The sequence below is a fragment of the Emys orbicularis genome, chromosome 1, assembly GCF_028017835.1.
Source record: "Emys orbicularis isolate rEmyOrb1 chromosome 1, rEmyOrb1.hap1, whole genome shotgun sequence".
NCBI lineage: Eukaryota > Metazoa > Chordata > Testudines > Emydidae > Emys > Emys orbicularis.
In genome coordinates, this window is record NC_088683.1 from 326,670,476 (window position 1) to 326,686,086 (window position 15,611).

A 15,611-nucleotide genomic window follows, 5' to 3' on the forward strand; every position below is an offset into this window, starting at 1 on the left:
AGCCAATAGGGTCACAAATATGATTGCTCGCCCCGGGCACTAAAATGCATAGTTACAGCACTGGCTGTCAGAATTGTAATATGACTGTAAAACGTCAAATCTGTAAAATGACTAAGTGCTTGGTTATTAGCCAGGGGCTGATTGTTTCTAGTAATGGTGTAAAAGAGAATTTTCAATGAGTTCCAGTGGTTGCAGAATGAAAGAAGGACACTTGTAATTCGCTCAGAGGCTGTAGGGTGCAAGCACAATGCAATAGACAAGATAAAGTGTGTGTGTGTGTGTGTGTGTGTGTGTGTGTGTGTGTGTGTGTGTGTGTGTGTGTGTGTGTGTGTGTGTTCAAAGCTCAATATTTTCTCTGAGGCATCAGGGCCGTGAACAGCCTTGTCAGAAATACAGCATCTTCTAATCCAGGAAAGATTAGACTGAAACAACTTGTCTCAAGGTCTACATTTTTCACTAATCTTTTTATCAGTAATGTAAGACCATCCGAAGTCACTTAATTCACACTCCAGAGCAGCCTGTATTGGTTTAAAACTTACTCTCAGAAAGGATGCTGTGGGAATGCCACAGGATCATAGTCTCTCTCTCGAGAGTGGCCCGGGTACAGCATCTCTTCTCCTGAACTGGAATATTTCTAGAAAGCAATTTCTGATAGTTTTGTCATCTTGAAAATCTAATTGAAACACAGCCCATTTCTCATCTGGAGTGAGGAGGGGGAAGGAAGTATTCACTAATCACTACACTAATGGGGCAGTTCTTGTCACTGGCAATCTTCAGGAGCACTAGTTTTAGTTTGTGGAATGGTGCCTGCATATTTTGGGTGCAGTAGTGTATGTTGAAATACCACAGTGTGAGGAGTAAGATATTTCAGGGGACTGATAAAACCCTTTGCCTCTGGGTTGCTTGGTTTGAATCAGGCACAAGTCAGTAGTGATTGAAGTTGTAGCCTCAGTCAAGTCAGGAATTCCTGAGTTGTAACCCTGGCTCTGCTACCAACTCACTTTGTAGCCTTGGGCAAATCACATCATCTTTGTTTCTTCATGTGTAAAATGGAGTAATAATACTTGTGATGGGTTGGATCACAGAAACTCCCTTGGGAACTGCCAACTGATGTGCCAAGACAACTTCTGCTCCCGCTTTCCTGCCCTGGCAGCTTAGGACTCCAGCACCCTGTCTTGTTGATCCAGACATGCCAGTCTGCTCCAACACAGACCCAGGGTCTGAGCCACGTGCCCCAAAGCTGCAGACTTAACTGAAAGCAGCTTACAGAAGTGTTCCTGTTTTTAACACTCAGATGCTCAACTCCCAATGGGGTCCAAACCCTAAATAAATCCGTTTTACCCTGTATAAAGCTTATACAGGGTAAACTCATAAATTGTTCACCCTCTATAACACTGATAGAGAGATATCACAGCTGTTTGCCTCCCCCAGATATTAATATATACTCTGGGTTAATTAATAAGTAAAAAGTGATTTTATTAAATACAGAAAGTAGGATTTAAGTGGTTCCAAGTAGTAACAGACAGAACAAGGGGAATTACCAAGTAAAATAAAATAGAACACGCAAGTCTATGTCTAAGAAAACTGAATACAGATAAAACCTCACCAGTTCCAGTAAGCTTCCTTTTACAGATTGGTCTCCTTCTAGTCTGGGTGCAGCAATCACTCACACCCCCTGTAGTTACTGTCCTTTGTTCCAGTCTCTTTCAGATATGCTTGGGGTGGAGAGGCTATCTCTTTAGCCAGCTGAAGACAAAATGGAGGGTTCTCCCCAGGGTTTAAATAGACTTTCTTTTGTGGGTGAACACCCCTCCCTTCCCCTGTGTAGAATCCCAGCTACAATATGGAGTTTTGGAGTCACCTGGGCAAGTCACATGTCCCTGCATGACTCAGAACTTACAGGTAGCAGCCATGGTTCACGTGCTACCTTGAATGTCCTCAAGTAGACTTCTTATGTGGATTGGAGCATTCCAAGATCCATTGTTCCTTAAGCGCTTCTTGATTGGGCAATTAATTTGCACATTCCTTTCTCAAGAAGCTGACTAAATGTTTTACAAAGGTTACTTAAAAATCAAGCCAATGCCCAGCCAATATCCATAACTTCGAATACAAAAATGACACATGCATACAAATAGGATTAATAGATTCAGTAGATCATAACCCTTACAGAGAGCTGTTACATGGTATATGTAGCATAAAACATATTCCAGTTATATCCAGGGCTTTGGAGCTGTGCTCTGGCTCCGCTCCAGCTCCAGGCAAAAACCTGCAGCTCCACTGCTCCGGAGCTGCTCCGCGCTCCAGCTCCGGGCTCTGCTCCAAAGCCCTGGTGTATATCATATATACATTCATAAGCATATTCCCATGAAGCCTTATGGGGTACACCATCACTCCCACCTTACAGGGGGGCTGTGAGCATTAATTAGTTAATGTCTGCAAAACACTGTGAACATATAAAGCATTATATAAATATCCTATATTTATTGCAGATACTGCCATTACAGTGGGCCTTAATGGTTGGCAATCTATGGAAATTATTCTCTTACCTTTAAAGAAACATCAAATGGGAGTTTTGCTTGACTAAGGACTTGGGGATTAGACCCATATTGCACAGCATTTGTTGTCTCTTGGGCACAGAACCCGTCCTTCTCAAAGGCATTGTTTCCCCTCTGTGTCAAACAGCCATTCTTACTCTCCTTCCCTGAGCATCTGTGAAAGAGTGTAACTGAAGTTTTTCAGCAGGGGCCAGAGAGTGCCCCTGTCACTACGTCTCGTACCTCTTCACATGTATTATAGAAACTGATAGTAAATATCTCCATTTTCAAAAGCTACTGTGTATCTGAAGCAGCAGCCTGAGAATTCGTTACACCAGTCTCATGAAGGGTTTTTGTTAGCCCTTTTTGACCCTACTGGCTAGTTGAAGTTCAGGGACCAGTTGGGAGTAGAATTTGATGATGGAGTCTGGTATTTTCTTTGGTGCTATCTTGTTTATTTACAAGGAGTGTACAAAGTCCTGCATCTGCACATGCAGAAGGAACCAAAAGCAAAAGGAGCAGTTTCTTAGCTTCAAGGCCCAAACTTTTCAGCCAGCACCCCTGACCCAGAACCTTTCTCTAAGGCCACGTCTCTACGTATAGCGCTGCAGTCGCGCAGCTGTACCAATACAGCGCACATGTGGTGAAGACGCTCTATGCCGACTGGAGAGAGCTCATCCATCGGAATAAGTAAACCACGTCAATGAGCAGCGGTAGCGCTGTGCACATGAGTGCTTATGCCAGCATAATTTATGTTGCTCAAGGCCCCTGAGGGTATGTCTACACTACGAAATTAGGTCGAATTTATAGAAGTCGGTTGTTTAGAAATCATTTTTATAAGGTCGATTATGTGTGTCCCCACACAAAATGCTCTAAGTGCATTAAGTCGGCGGACTGCGTCCACAGTACCGAGGCTAGCGTCGACTTCTGGAGAGTTGCACTGTGGTAGCTATCCCACAGTTCCCGCAGTCTGTGCCGCCCATTGGAATTCTGGGTTGAGATCCCAATGCCTGATGGGGCAAAAACAGTGTAGCGGGTGATTCTGGGTACATGTCGTCAGGCCCCACCCTCCCTCCCTCCCTGCCGTGAAAGCAACGGCAGACAATTGTTTCGTGCCTTTTTTCAGCCCAGACGCCATAGCACTGGGATCATGGAGCCCGCTCAGATCACTGCGGCAATTATGAGCACTTTAAACACCACACGCATTATCCTGGAGTATATGCAGGACCAGAACCTGCCAAGGCAAAACTAGGCGAGGAGGCGACGGCAGCGCAGTGACAAGAGTGATGAGGAAATAGACATGGACATAGACCTCTCACAAAGTACGGGCCCCAGCAATGTGCAAATCATGGTGTTAATGGGGCAGGTTTATGCCATGGAACGCCGATTCTGGGCCAGGGAAACAAGCACAGACTGGTGGGACCGCATAGTGTTGCAGGTGTGGGACGATTCCCAGTGGCTGCGAAACTTTCGTATGTGTAAGGGCACTTTCATGGAACTTTGTGACTTGCTTTCCCCTGCCCTGATGCGCCAGAATACCAAGATGAGAGCAGCCCTCCCAGTTGAGAGGCGAGTGGCGATAGCCCTGTGGAAGTTTGCAGTGCCAGACAGCTACCGGTGAGTCGGGAATCAATTTGGAGTGGGTAAATCTACTGTGGGGGCTGCTGTGATCCAAGTAGCCAATGCAATCAAAGAGCTGCTGGTATCAAGGGTAGTGACTCTGGGAAACGTGCAGGTCATAGTGGATGGCTTTGCTGCAATGGGATTCCCTAACTGTGGTGGGGTGATAGATGAAACCCATATCCCTATCTTGGCACCGGAGCACCAAGCCAGCGAGTACATAAACCGCAAGGGGTACTTCTCAATGCTGCTGCAAGCACTGGTGGATCACAAGGGACGTTTCACTAACATCAACGTGGGATGGCCGGGAAAGGTACATGATGCTCGCGTCTTCAGGAACTCTGGTCTGTTTCAAAAGCTGCAGGAAGGGACTTTCTTCCCAGACCAAAAAATAACCGTTGGGGATGTTGAAATGCCTATAGTTATCCTTGGGGACCCAGCCTACCCCTTAATGCCATGGCTCATGAAGCCATACACAGGCAGCCTGGACAGTAGTCAGGACCTGTTCAGCTACAGGCTGAGCAAGTGCAGAATGGTGGTAGAATGTGCATTTGGACGTTTAAAAGTGCGCTGGTGCAGTTTACTGACTCGGATAGACCTCAGCAAAACCAATATTCCCATTGTTATTACTGCTTGCTGTGCACTCCACAATATCTGTGAGAGTAAGGGGGAGACATTTATGGCGGGGTGGGAGGTTGAGGCAAATCGCCTGACCGCTGATTACGCGCAGCCAGACACCAGGGCAGTTAGAAGAGCACAGCAGGGCACAGTGCGCATCAGAGAAGCTTTGAAAACCAGTTTCATGACTGGCCAGGCTACGGTGTGAAAGTTATGTTTGTTTCTCCTTGATGACCCCCCCCCCCCGGTTTACTCTTCTTCCCTGTAAGCTAACCACCCTCCTCTCCCCCCTTCGATCACCTCTTGCAGAGGCAATAAAGTCACTGTTACTTCACATTCATGCATTCTTTATTAATTCATCACACAAATAGGGGGATAACTGCCATGGTAGCCCGGGAGGGGTGGAGGAGGGGGGAAGCGCTGGGTGGGGTGGGGGAGGAGATAAGGACAAGGACACACTGCACTTTAAAACTTTAAAACTTATTGAAGGCCAGCCTTCTGTTGCTTGGGCAATCCTCTGGGGTGGAGTGGCTGGGTGGCCGGAGGCCCCCCCACCGTGTTCTTGGGCGTCTGGGTGAGGAGGCAATGGAACTTGGGGAGGAGGGCTGTTGATTACACAGGGGCTGTAGTGGCGGTCTGTGATCCTGCTGCCTTTCCTGCAGCTCAACCATACGCTGGAGCATATCAGTTTGATGCTCCAGCAGCCGGAGCATCAACTCTTTCCTTCTGTCAGCAAGCTGACGCCACCTATCCTCTTCAGCCCGCCACTTGCTCTCTTCAGCCCGCAATTCAGCCCGCCACCTCTCCTCTCATTCATATTGTGCTTTCCTGCACTCTGACATTGTCTGCCTCCACGCATTCTGCTGTGCTCTGTCAGCGTGGGAGGACATCTGGAGCTCCGAGAACATGTCATCCCGAGTGCGCCTTTTTTGCCTTCTAATCTTCACTAGCCTCTGCGAAGGAGAAACATTTGCAGCTGGTGGAGGAGAAGGGAGAGGTGGTAGTTAAAAAGACATTTTAGAGAACAATGGGTACACTCTTTCACATTAAATCTTTACACAGCACATGTGCTTTTGTTACAAGGTCGCATTTTTCCTCTTATATTGAGGGCCTGCCGGTTTGGTGTGAGAGATCACTCACGCAGTGCCAGGCAACAGAATTCGGCTTGTAGGCAGCCATGGTAAGCCACAGTCTTTTGGCTTTTTTAACCTTCATAACATGTGGGAATGGTTTCAAACAGCAGCGCCCTCATTTCACATACCAAGCGGCCGTTGGGTTGGCCATTTAAAATGGGTTTGCAATTTAAAAGGAGGGGCTGCGGTTTCCGGGTTAACGTGCAGCACAAACCCAAATAACCCCCCTCCTCTCCCCCCCCACACCCAATTCTCTGCAATGATCACTAACAGCGGGGAACATTTCTGTTCAGCAGAGTAGGAATGGGCACCTCTGAACGTCCCCTTAATAAAATCACCCTATTTCAACCAGGTGACCGTGAATGATATCACTCTCCTGAGGATAACAAAGAGAGATAAGGAATGGATGTTGTCTGCATGCCAGCAAACACCGGGACCATACGCTGCCATGCTTTGTTATGCAATGATTCCAGACTACGTGCTACTGGCCTGGCGTGGTAAAGTGTCCTACCATGGAGGACGGAATAAGGCAGCCCTCCCCAGAAACCTTTTGCAAAGGCTTTGGGAGTACATGAAGGAGAGCTTTCTGGAGATGTCCCTGGAGGATTTCCACTCCATCCCCATACACATTAACAGACTTTTCCAGTAGCTGTACTGGCCGCAAATGCCAGGGCAAATTAATCATTAAACACACTTGCTTTTAAACCATGTGTAATATTTACAAAGGTACACTCACCAGAGGTGCCTTGTGTGCCCTCAGGGTCTGGGAGCACGCCTTGGGCGGGTTCGGGGGTTACTGGTTCCAGGTCCAGGGTGAAAAACATATCCTGGCTGTTGGGGAAACCGGTTTCTCCACTTCCTTGCTGTGAGCTATCTTCAATGTCTTCATCATCATCTTCCTTGTCCCCAAAACCCGCTTCCGTGTTTCATGATTCTCCATTGACGGAGTCAAAGCACAGGGTTGGGGTAGTGGTGGCTGCACCCCCTAGCATGGCATGCAGCTCAGAGTAGAAGTGGCATGTCTGTGGCTCTGCCCCGGACCTTCCGTTTGCCTCTCTGGTTTTGTGGTAGGCTTGCCTTAGCTCCTTAATTTTCACGTGGCACTGCTGTGCGTCCCTGTTATGGCCTCTGTCCTTCATGCCCTTTGAGACTTTTTCTAATGTTTTGGCATTTCGTTTACTGCTACGGAGTTCAGCTAGCACTGATTTGTCTCCCCATATGGTGAGCAGATCCCGTACCTCCCGTTCGGTCCATGCTGGAGCTCTTTTGCGATCCTGAGACTCCATCATGGTTACCTGTACTGATGAGCTCTGCGTGTTCACCTGGGCTGTCCACCACGCTGGGGAAACAAGAAATTCAAAATTCCGTGGGCCTTTTCCTGTCTACCTGGCCAGAGCATCTGAGTTGAGAGTGCTGTCCAGAGCGGTCACAATGGAGCACTCTGGGATAGCTCCCGGAGGCCAATACCGTTGAATTGCGTCCCCACTACCCCAAATCCGACCCGGAAAGGCCGGTTTCAGCGCTAATCCCCTCGTCAGAGGTGGATTAAAGAAATCGATTTAAAGAGCCCTTTAAGTCGAAAAAAAGAGCTTGGTCGTGTGGACGGGTCCAGGCTTAAATCGAGGTAACGCTGCTAAATTCGACCTAAAATCGTAGTGTAGACCTATTTTACTAGAGTAAAATAAGTTATACTGGCATAAACTGTAATGTAGATATACCTGTGTGTGTGTGTGTGTGTGTGTGTGTGTGTGTGTGTCTCTCTCTCTCTCTCTCTCTCTCTCTCTCTCTCTCTCTCTCTCTCTCACACACACACACACACACACACACACACACACACACACACACGTAGGGTTGCCAACTTGCTAATCGCACAAAACCGAACCCCTCTGCCGTGCTCCCTGCCCCTTCCCCAAGGCCCCGCCCTGCCCCTTCTCTGAGGCTCGCCCCTGCTCACTCCATCCCCCCTCCCTCCATTGCTCACTCTCCCCCACCTTCACTCACTTTCACGGGGCTGGGGCAGCGGGTTGGGGTGCGAGTGGGGGGTGAGGGCTCTGGCTCGAGGTGTGGATTCTGGGGTGGAGCTGGGGATGAGGGGTGTGGGAGAGAGCTCTAGGCTGGGCCAGGGGGTTGGGGTATGGGGGGGTATGGGCTCTGGGCTGGGGGTGCAGGCTCCAGGTGGGGCCAGAAATGAGGGGTTCAGGGTGTGAGAGAGGGCTCTGGGCTGGACCAGAGGGTTGGGGTGGGGGGGGGTGAGGACTCTGGCTGGGCGTGCAGGCTCTGGGATGGGGCTGGGGATGAGGGGTGTGGGGTGCACAAGAGGGCTCCAGGTTGGGGCAGGGGGTTGGGATGTGGTGGGGAGGCTGAGGGCTCTGGCTGAGGGTGTGGGTTCTGGGGTGGGTTTGGGGATGAAGAGTTTGGGGTGCAGGGGGGGCTGAGACAGGGTGTTGGGGGTGTGTGCAGGCTCGGGAAAGGAATTTGAGTGCGGGAGGGGACTCCGAGCTGGGGCAGGGGGTTGGAGTGCAGGAAAGGGTTCATGGCTCCCAGGAAGCGGCCGCCCGGTCCCTGCAGCCCCTAGATGCATGGGTGGCTAGGGAGGCTTCACACACTGCACCCACCAGCACAGCCCCCGCAGCTCCCATTGGTTGCAATCCCCAGCCAATAGGAGCTGCGGAGCTGGGGCAGCGTGCGGAGCCTCCCTGGCCATCCATGCGTCTAGGGGCTGCAGGGACCTGGCGGCTGCTTCCAGGAGCCATGCGGAGCCTGCCTTAGCCTCGGACCCCCTCTGTGCCGCCGACTGGACTTTTAATGGCCCAGCCGGCAGTGCCAACCGGAGCCACCAGGGTCCCTTTTTGACCAGGCGTTCTGGTCGAAAACCGAACGTCTGGCAACCCTACACACACCCCACCTCCCAGATCACAACATCCTCTGCCCACATGGTGGTAGTTACTAGGTAGCCTCTATTAGGCCTTATTTTAGGTGTGGTCCCTTAATAGTCTCTTATAGCAACTTCAAGGGAAGGAGCATTCACACATCAGTTTCAATAAAGTTTTAACTCAACCTCTAACAAGTTCATGATAGTATGAATGTGGGGCACTGGGCTTAGTGTTTGAAGTGAAGAAATCAGGACTCCTGGGTTCTATTCCCATTTCTACCACTGCTTTTGAGCGTGACTTTGGGCACTGCACTTTCTTATACCTCAATTTACCCATCTGTAAAAGGAGATAAAGGTATTTAAGGTCTGGTCCCCACTAAGCCCCCACTTCGGACTAAGGTACGCAAATTCAGCTACGTTAATAACGTAGCTGAATTCGAAGTACCTTAGTCCGAACTTACCGCGGGTCCAGACGCGGCAGGCAGGCTCCCCCGTCGATGCCGCGTACTCCTCTCGCCGAGCTGGAGTACCGGCGTCGACGGCGAGCCCGTCCGGGATCGATCCAGGATCGATTTATCGCGTCTAAACCAGACGCGATAAATCGATCCCAGAACATCGATTGCCTGCCGCCGGACCCTCCGGTAAGTGTAGACGTACCCTAAGTATAAAAGGGCTTAGTTAGTTATGAGGTTCATAAAATGCTCTGAAGATAAGTGCTAGATAATCTATTGTTTTGTTATATGTTATTGCTAGTCATGTTTCTTACTGCAGGGCCTAAGGATCAACTAAGAAGTGGGGCCCCATTGTGCTAGGCCAGTAGTTTTCTAACTTTTTGTATTGGTGACCCCTTTCACACAGCAAGCCTCTGAGTGTGACCTCCCCATTACAAATTAAAAATGTGGGGGGTTAATTTAATGGGGGCTCAGGGCTGTCAGCCTGACCCCCTTGTAACCACCTTGTGACCCCCTGAGGGGTCAGAATCCCCAGATGGAGAAGCCCTGTGATAGGCGCTGTTCAAACCTTTCTATTTCCTCAGGAACACCCTCTAAAAACTGGTCCATTTGCATTAGGAAAGACAGATCTTCCAGAGATTTAACACTTGCTCCTGATATCCAGGCATCCCAGTTTTTTACAATGTGGTAGGTGTGTTGGGAAAATGCCATGTCTGGTTTCCACCTTAGGCCAATGCCAATATTTAAAAAGGGCTTTAGAGGTGATCCCGGCAATTACAGACCGGTAAGTCTAACGTCGGTACCAGGCAAATTAGTCGAAACAATAGTTAAGAATAAAATTGTCAGACACATAGAAAAACATAAACTGTTGAGCAATAGTCAACATGGTTTCTGTAAAGGGAAATCGTGTCTTACTAATCTATTAGAGGTCTTTGAAGCGGTCAACAAACATGTGGACAAGGGGGATCCAGTGGACATAGTGTACTTAGATTTCCAGAAAGCCTTTGACAAGGTCCCTCACCAAAGGCTCTAACGTAAATTAAGTTGTCATGGGATAAAAGGGAAGGTCCTTTCATGGATTGAGAACTGGTTAAAAGACAGGGAACCAAGGGTAGGAATTAATGGTAAATTCTCAGAATGGAGAGGGGTAACTAGTGGTGTTCCCCAAGGGTCAGTGCTCGGACCAATCCTATTCAACTTATTTATAAATGATCTGGAGAAAGGGGTAAACAGTGAGGTGGCAAAGTTTGCAGATGATACTAAACTGCTCAAGATAGTTAAGACCAAAGCAGACTGTGATGAACTTCAAAAAGATCTCACAAAACTAAGTGATTGGGCAACAAAATGGCAAATGAAATTTAATGTGGATAAATGTAAAGTAATGCACATGGGAAAAAATAACCCCAACTATACATACAATATGATGGGGGCTAATTTAGCTACAACAAGTCAGGAAAAAGATCTTGGAGTCATCGTGGATAGTTCTCTGAAGATGTCCGTGCAGTGTGCAGAGGCGGTCAAAAAAGCAAACAGGATGTTAGGGATCATTAAAAAGGGGATAGAGAATAAGACTGAGAATATATTATTGCCCTTATATAAATCGATGGTACGCCCACATCTTGAATACTGCGTACAGATGTGGTCTCCTCATCTAAAAAAAGACATACTGGCACTAGAAAAGGTTCAGAAAAGGGCAACTAAAACGATTAGGGGTTTGGAACAGGTCCCACATGAGGAGAGATTAAAGAGGCTAGGACTCTTCAGCTTGGAAAAGAGGAGACTAAGGGGGGATATGATAGAGGTATATAAAATCATGAGTGATATGGAGAAAGTGGATAAGGAAAAGTTATTTACTTATTCCCATAATACAAGAACTAGGGGTCACCAAATGAAATTAATAGGCAGCAGGTTTAAAACAAATACAAGGAAGTTCTTCTTCACGCAGCGCACAGTCAACTTGTGGAACTCCTTACCTGAGGAGGTTGTGAAGGCTAGGACTATAACAGCGTTTAAAAGAGAACTGGATAAATTCATGGTGGTTAAGTCCATTAATGGCTATTAGCCAGGATGGGTAAAGAATGGTGTCCCTAACCTCTGTTTATCAGAGGATGGAGATGGATGGCAGGAGAGAGATCACTTGATCATTGCCTGTTGATCCACTCCCTCTGGGGCACCTGGCATTGGCCACTGTCGGTAGATAGGATACTGGGCTAGATGGACCTTTGGTCTGACCCGGTACGGATGTTCTTATGTTCTTATGACTCTGAACCACCGACGGGCATGCTCGTGTGTTAGCCCCATTCTGATTCTGGCCTTTTTAAAAAAAAGTTCATAGCTGTTCATGTGTTCCTTAGGCATTTCAGCTGCCACCTCTGCTAAGGGTCCACTGAGCTGCGGCCTCAGCTCCACCATATACTGGTCTGTAGAGATGCTGTACCCAAGGCAGGCCCTTTCGAAATTTTCTAAGAAGGCCTCTATATCATCGCCTACTTTGTAGGTGGGGATTTTTTTGGAATAGGGAGTGGCACCTGGAGAAGGATTGTTAGGGTTATCTGGTAGGCCCAGCTTAGCCCTTTCCAGCTCTAAGCACTTCAGCTCTAACTCCGTATACAAGCGTTTTGCTTCTGCCTCCAAGCGTTTCGCCTCTTTCCTCTCCTCTGCTTCCAACTCCAAGCATTTTAAATCCATTTGTCTTTCATGTTCTTTCTGTTTTTGTTCAGTCTCCAATCTGGCTAATTCCAGTTTTTTCTGGACCTCACTTTCCATCAACCTTGCCTTCCTGCGCTTAGGCTAGCCTAACCCGAGAGCTAGAAAGAAAAAGAAAAAACCCACCTTGTGAATTCCCTTGCAGGAACTTAACTACTCTGCCCTCAGGCAAAGAAAAAGAAACTCCAGCTGCTTTCAGCTTTAAAAAAAGTGTCCTTTTTAAAAAAAAAAAAAAACCCTCCCTGGTTTTCAAGCAGCCAAAAGAAAATATGTGTCCTTTTAAAATTCTGAGGTCTGTGCTTCTGGCTCAAAATGATCCCACCGCGCTGCCACCATGTCAGGGTTTCCTCCCCACTCTGAACTCTGGGGTACAGATGTGGGGACCTGCATGAAAGACTCCTTAAGCTTATTTTTACCAGCTTAGGTTAAAAACTTCCCCAAGGCACAAATCCTTTCCTTGTCCATGGACGGTATTGCTGCCACCACCAAGTGATTTAGACAAAAATTCAGGAAAAGGGTCACTTGGAGTCCCTTGTTCCCCAAAACATTCCCCCAAACCCTTTCACCCCCTTTCCTGGGGAGGCTTGAGAATAATGTGAGTACCAACCAGACCCTTTTCCCCTAGGACACTGAAAATCAAACAGGTTCTTAAAGGAAGAACTTTATTTTTTTAAAAAAAAAAGGTAAAAGAATCACACCTGCAAAATCAGGATGGAAGGTAACTTTACAGGGTAATAAAAAGATTTAAACATAGAGGATTCCCCTCTAGGCTCAGCTTCAAAGTTACAAAAAAATGGAATAAAACTCCCTCTTAGCATAGGGAAAATTCACAAGCTAAAACAAAAGATAATCTAACGCATTTCCTTGCCTTTACTTACAATTTGTGTAATCTTAGATGTATCATTTCAGGTATGTTTTCAGGAGATGTTTTACCTGCTTGGTCTCTCTCTCTCCGTCTAGAGGACACAAATAAAGAGAGCCCAAAAACCTTCCCCCCCACCCCCCCGATTTGAAAGTATCTTCTTTCCTTATTGGTCCTTTTGGTCAGGTGCCAACCAGGTTATTTGAGCTTCTTAACCCCTTACAGGTAAAGTGATTCTGTACCTCTGGCCAGGAGGGATTTTATGTTACTGCATACATAAAGGTTGTTACCCTTCCCTTTATATTTATGACGGGGCAGAGCAGGGGAGAAGAGGGTAAGAGGGACAGGTGTGGAGTGAAGCTGAGATGAAGAGACTGTGAAGGAGAGGGAGGGAGAGGGTTGGAGCAAACAGCCCATCAGCACAGGGCAGAGAAAGTAGAGTCAAAACTGTAGAAAGTTCTCTGACTATCAAAGGTCCTTGCTTTGGCTTCTCCAACCAGATGGAGTCTGTGGATTTCTTTATACTCTGATTTATCACCTGTGACTCCATCAGATACCTAGGATCAGTTTTCTTCCGTCTCTCTCTTTTGACATTGCATATCTGTTCTATGCGACAAGGAAGGGGAAAGCTCTCACTGGTTGTAGATGTTACTCAGCTATCATCTATCCACACTTAGTGCTGCATTGTTGGTTGTGTTTGTGATTTTTCTCCTCTGACATCTTTTGTACCTCTAGCCCATGCCGACTCTAGAAATGGGGAATCCCATTTGCCTACTGCATAGGTATCATTAAATGACTCCTTGTTCTAATGTAATCATGACTTGAAGGAGTATGATGTTTTGCTCCAAGACAGAATAACTATTACCTTGGGACTGTCTGGTGATGCCCATCACTTCCAAACTAACATTTAAATGATGCCTGAAAATTGAATGTTACATTCAAATGCATGTGTCAGTGCAGTATATTTAAAAGTGAACCTTGTGGTAAAAACACCTGAACTATAGGGCTCAGTCCTTGACCCCAGAACTGTCTGACTTGCCCTGCCTCAGTGCAATGCAGCCAGAAAGCTTCCGAAAGAAACAGGTGAGGATTCCTTTGACGCAGAAGGATCCTCTGCATATGTGGTGCCAGTGAAGGTGGCATACAGTCACCCATTCCCACCCTGCACCCCCAATGTAGGGTTCAGGGATGGAGGGGGAGAGGGTATGCTGGGTCAGGACAGATCACGCTGCTCTTCACCTTACCCTGTGCCAGCTCAGTGGCTCCAATGGGACTGCTGCAGCTGATGTAACACGATGGTTAAGCCCTTGCCAGGCGGGATCAGGGGAGTAGAAAGGTGGCTTAGAGCCAGCTTGCCCTCCACTTTCTTCATCTGCTCCAGGGGTAAATTTGAGACAGCTGAGGATTGAGCCCATAGTTTCCTTGTAGTACTGTACGTGAACATAACCAGAAAGATCAACATCAGTCGCTCAGGCAACGAAACTGTGAGATGGAAAATAACAAAACATGGATATATTTTTTTAAACGATACGCTCTAATTCAAACAGGAGTTATTCTGGGGAATTCTGTGGCCTGTATCCTACAGGAGGTCAGACTAGATGATCACACTGGTCCTTTCTGGCCTTGGAATCTATAAATGGCCAGACTCAGCTATGCTACACCAGAATAACTCCACTGAATTCCATGGGGCTATACTGGATTTACTGGTGTCACTAACAGCTCAGTTTGGCAATATGTGCATATTTATCCTTTTTTATAATACTTTTGCTATTGCCAAACTTTGCATGCTTCCCTTAAATATAATATATATCCTCCACAGGCCCAGGACTAGATTGCATATCAGGACTAAACTGTCCTGGGCAGTAGCAAAGCATTGCTCATATGCAAATTTTTGTAATAAATTGGTGTCCTTTGGGTGTACAGAGGAGCCTCTGAAAACTTCAGCATGGTTATTAATGTGCTTCAAGGTCTGCTCCACTCAGCTGTGAATTTTAAAAACTATTTGGCATGAGTTTCCTTTCCCACTGATGTAAATCTATTAATGTCAAACATGGAAGTATAATTGGTGTGAGCCTGTGAAGAATCAGGCCCATTATATTTACTTTGCAAACATTTTAAAAATGTTTGACCACAGAATTCTCAGAATTCTGTCTATTAAGATGAGAGGAAAATGCAACATTGATGGTCATTTTCAAAAACATGGTGGCCTAGATCTGTGTTTCTCAACCTTTTTGATACCAGGGACCTGCTTGCTGCCTTCCTAAACTGTGTCAGGGACACTTCAGGAACTGGCACCAGTCCACAGACTGGTCATTGAGAAACTGTCATAACTATCAAGGGAAGGGAAACAGCCCTCCTGTGTACAATACTATAAAATCCCTCCTGGCCAGAGACTCCAAAATCCTTTCACCTGTAAAGGGTTAAGAAGCTCAGTTAACTTGGCTGACACCTGACCCAAAGGACCAATAAGGGGACAAGATACTTTCAAATCTTGGTGGGGGGAAGGCTTTTGTTTGTGCTCTTTGTTTTGGGGGTTGTTCGCTCTTGGGACTAAGAGGAACCAGACATCAATCCATGCTCTCCAAATCTTTCTGAACAAGTCTCTCATATTTCAGACTTGTAAGTAACAGCCAGGCAAGGCGTGTTAGGTTTATCTTTGTTTTCTCAACTTGTAAATGTTCCTTTTGCTAGAGGGTTTACCTCTGTTTACTGTAACTTTGAACTTAAGGCTAGAGGGGGTTCCTCTGGGCTCTTTGAATCTGATTACCCTATAAAGTTATTTTCCATCCTGATTTTACAGAGACGATTTTTACC